The sequence below is a fragment of the Volvox carteri genome (assembly GCF_000143455.1).
Source record: "Volvox carteri f. nagariensis unplaced genomic scaffold VOLCAscaffold_18, whole genome shotgun sequence".
Lineage (NCBI taxonomy): Eukaryota > Viridiplantae > Chlorophyta > Chlorophyceae > Chlamydomonadales > Volvocaceae > Volvox > Volvox carteri.
In genome coordinates this window covers 352,542-357,379 of record NW_003307561.1, presented here as the reverse complement: position 1 = coordinate 357,379, position 4,838 = coordinate 352,542, and positions in this window count along the sequence as shown.

Here is a 4,838-nt window from a genome sequence, read left to right as displayed (position 1 = left end):
CGCTGCCGCCACTGCAGTTGCAGTTGCAGCACCAGCAGCAGCAGCAGCGTGTCAGGGGTCTGCGGTCCGCAGGCAGCGCCGTCGCCCCTGCCGCGGTCGCCGCCACCTGCAATGTCCGCGGCGGTGGCGGCGGCGGTGGCGGCGGCCAAGGCCCTACCCCCAGGGCTCCTAGCGGCCGGGTCGGGGGGCGGCTGCAATTCGCCCGGGGGGATACGTCAGGTTTCCTGGGTGGTGGTGGTGCTGGTGGAGGTGGAGGTGGAGGTGGAGGTGGAGGAGGGGGCTCTGGGCCTGATGGCTGGCAGGGCGGCGGCGCACAGTCCGGCAATAATAGCAACCTGGCGGCGGCGGCGGCACCGGTTGCTGCACCTCTGAACCATTGGAGCGTGTCATTGAGCGCGGGGCAGCATTACCCGGTAGGGCTGCATCCCTTCGCTGCAGCAGCTGCATCCGCCGCGGCCGCTGTCGGCGGAGGCGGCGCACACGCGACGGGCGATGTGCGCACCACTTTGCCCGGCGGCGCGTCGCCCACGTCGCCGTACATCCCCAGGGGGCTGCAGGACGTGCCGTCGGGGGTGTTGACGCCGGTGGGAGGTTCGCCCCGTCGAAACACCCGCAGCGACAGCTGCGGCCTGGGACTTCTGAATGGCAGCTCTGACGACGGAGGATACCGTATTCCGGTGCCGTACGTCGCCAATGTCCTCAGCCCGGCGACCTCACTGGCTACCGGCTCCTGCTTAGACTTCGACGCTGCCGCCACAGCCGTCGTAATTCGAGCCGCCGCCGCCGCCGACGTCGCCGCTGAGGAGGCGGGCGGTGGTGGCGGCGCCGGCGGCAGTAGCGGCGATGAGATGTACGGCAATAGTGAGGATGACGACGTCGGTGGCTTCAACGGCGATGATGACGACGGCACATGCAACGTCTGCTTTGCGCGCCCGGAGGCGGTGGCATCGGCGACATGCCGACACGGGTTGTGTACGGCATGTGCGGGGGAGCTTTGTCGTGCACTTGTGAGCAAGCCTCTGCTGTGCCCGTTTTGCCGCAGGCCGGTGGGTAGCTTTGTACGGATGGTAAAGCCGCCGCCATCAATGGCGGCGACGCGGCGCCGGTAGATACGGCATGTGTTGTTGCCGTACACGCGTGTTTTCTGTTTACCGGCTGGGGAGAAAACGGGGGGTGCAGGGGGGCGAGTGATCAGCAGCAAAGGAAAACACCGGTGCCGATGCCTTTGTTTGGGGCAGCTGCATTTGGGGCTCGTATGAGCGAGTCCCGGAGGCCGGAGGTAGGGGGAGGTAGGGGGAGGGGGGGGAGGATCCGACTGGACAGAAGGGGCTTTTAGGGGAGGGGTAGCGCGGTCAGGGGGGAGCGGGGGGAGGGGGGTGTCAGGGGGCAGTATGCAGCGCACAACGGAGGATTCACTCACTGGAGCGATTGCTGCTGCTGCTGCTGCTGCTGCTGCTGCTGCTGCAGCGCTACTGCTACTGCTACTGCGGCGGCCATAGCGGCTGTGGCGGCCGTAGCGGCCTCGTTTTCAGTGTGTTTAGCTATGGGGGGGGCTAGGGGATGCTGGCTAGCAGGGGAAACTAGCTCGGGGGGGTGGAGGGGGTGAGAGCCGGTGAATAGGTGCAGAGAGCCTCCGTGTGGACCGCATTTGGGTGTTGCCGTACATGTGTACGGAACATACAAAAAAGAACAGCTCAGTACGGCAGTGCCTAGGCTGGGCTAGGTGTAGAATGACTGGCTGATCGTACTTCACAGCGGTGGTGGTGGTGGTGGTGGTGGTGGTGGTGGTGGTGATGAGGGCCGTAAATAAGCACCCAAGGGGGCCCCGGCGTCGGCGGGGCGCTACGGGGTGGCCGGCTGTGTGGGTCCTGTGTGTGGGGGGGGGGGAGGGGAAGATGGGAGGGGGAGGGGGGAGGCGAACCACGATCGAATGAAGCTGATGCCAAGAAAAGAATGTACACGAAGCAGAACTGACCAGTAGGCGTCCTTGAAGGCGGCGACCTGGGGAAGGGCGGGGGGGGCTCAGGGTCCTTCCTTCCAAGGGGGGTGGGTCTCGTCGGACTGGACGGCCACGTAATGCAGCATCTCAGGGGAGCCGTGTTTTGCGCGCCGCGTCGCGTGCAGCCCGCGGTGGTGGTGCCCCCGTAGCGGGCCCCCCACCCCCACCCCCCCCGCAGTGCGCCCCGGGTCCGTCCACGAAATGTCGACGACAATGCTGATCCCGGAAAGCGCACCCGCCCACTACCACCCACTACCACCCACCCAGTCAGCCAGGCAGGCAGTTATTTGGACTGTTTGTTATATTCGTCGGACCTGGCCAACCCCGGCCGCCGCCGCCGCCGCCGCCGTCATGGCCACCTAAGCCGTGAAGGGGCCACTTGGTCGTTATTCATTTCCGCAGCGGTGCACGGACGGACGGAGCCATCAGCTGCGTTTTCTGTAGGAAAACGCTTATTTCTTCATCTCTGTATATCATATGTATGTGTATGCGCACGAATGTATGTATGTATGTATGTACACAGATCCAATCCGTGAGCACACTGAACACGCGGGTGGCAAACGACTGCTGGGTGTTTTTTTATTGTAAACTGTGCTTGTACGGTATGATTTACATTATTGCGGTACACGGTTCGCCGTACACTCGAGGATCAGTACGGTCCGGTCATCTAATGGCCCAAACAGTCCCCGGCCGGTTCCCCCATACACCACACCACATCACACCATGCTCATGTACCTTCGTCTGGAGTAACTCGTTTGGTCGGATTGCCCTGACGCATATCACATGCCGTACGGATGACGTGGAGCGGTGCGGCGTAGGCGTGGTAACAGAGTTGGAAAAGCGCGTGTACACTCCCATGCACGTACACGTACACGTACACGTACATGCATGGGACGGGTACCTGGGAGCTGTCCTGCCCGCCCCCCTGAACCTACGGAATTAGTGGGACCCGCTGGACCCTGGGGGGTATGTAGCTGATGTGCGTGTGTGTGTATGTGTGTATGTTTGAATGATCTTCGGAGCCGCGATGAGGGAACAGGAATGGTGGTGAAGTGCCGGTGGTGATACGGAAATGGCTTTACCGAAGCGAGCTCCGGAGCCCCCAGCAGCGACAAGTTTGAAATTTCCAATGGCACTGTACACGTAGCTTGGACTTTTCAAGTATATTGTTTAGAAGAGTGACATGAATAGCCCGTAGAAATTGGCAGTATCAAATGACAGCTAAGCTTTTTCCTGAAAGGCGAATTAATGACCCACGGGCCTCGACTGCAAGGTCAAGCTTGATCCCATTCCGCCACGAGCCCAACGGTATAATTGATTTACCTTTTCTCAACCTTCCTTATTATCAAGGGTGACAAAGGGGGTTGAGGACTTTGTTCGGGCGTCTTTCGGTTAGGTGGTTCATATGACAGAGCACCTGAAAGACCTCTTCTTGGCTGAGACGACTAACAGCCGGTGCGTCGCTCCTTCTGCTCCCCACAAGAACGCATAGTCCAGAAAAGAAAAGGAGCAACGATATCGCATGCGCTGTGGCGCGCGCGCGTTTGAATGCCCAAAGGAGTACCGAGGTTCTATTGATACTATTTCCAGCGCGACAGCAGCAGCAGCAGCACGCAGCACAGTTTAGCGAAAAATAAACGACGCGATGTGGCACATAATAGCCAGATGACGATATTACGAAACCAACAAACGATTCTGTGTCTTCTGACATTCGTAGTCATGGTCGCGCACCTCGCTCCATCGCAGCAAGTTCACCAGGCGCACGCAGCACAGCTACGTGGCCGCACCACCGCCACCACCACCGCCACCACCACGGCCGCTGCGAGCAGGGCGCCATCACCGCCACAGGAGCTGGGGGGGCCATCGACTGCGAATACAGCCGCAGCCGCAGCCGCAGCCGCAGTCGGCGCGCCCGGCAGCAGCCACGGTGGTTTAGGGCCATCAGGCCACCGGGAATCGGGACGCAACACCGCCACCTCCCCTGACTTCCCCCGCGAGGCCGCCGCCTCCAATGGACTCGCAAAGGCGGCCCGGCGGACGTTGTACGGCGCGAGGTTAACACACGGGGCCGAAGCCTCCGACGTCGGGGATGTGGCGGGCGGCACGGCGCCACCGCCGCCGCCACTGCGTCCCGGGAGCGGCGCTGACGGCGGCGGCGGCTCGCACATGGAGGACAGCTTGGACCCAAACCCTCCCGGCGCTGCTGACTTGCCACTGCCGTGGCCGCTATCATCTTTATCGTACGACACCGACCGCACGGCGCCACTCTCCACCGCCGGCTCGTTCTCTGTCGGCCTGCCGCTCCTTGGCGGCGTATCCATTTTCCTGGAGGTCGTTCCCGACCTGGGGCCCAAGCCCACAGCATCCCGGGAGAGTCTCCTGACGCCGCACCAGGGGGGGCCTTATGCCGCCAAATACCCACCGGGACCTTCCGCCGGGCAGCAGCGGCCCTCCGTGGCGAAGAACTATCCGTCGACGGCATTCGATCCGAAAGTACCGCAAGACCACACGCAGCCGCAGCCGCAGCCGTGGCTGTGGCCGAGGCCAGTGATGTCGGGGGGTGCGAGTGGTGGCGGGGGGCCCGGCGGCGGCGATGGCGGTGGTGACAGCGGCGGCGCCGACATTGCTGCCAAGGCTGGCGGCGGCGGTGCCGCCAGCCCCGGCGGCGACGCCACCTCCGACCCCCCGGGCTCCGGAGTGCACAACAGCAGCGAAAGGGGCAAAGAGGATGCCGGCGGCAAAAAAGATGTCGTACAGCCGCAACAGGATGACGCAGGATTGCGGTACAACCTGCTGGTAAGGATCTCGAAAGTGGGACGGAGGGGAGGGGAGGGGGAAA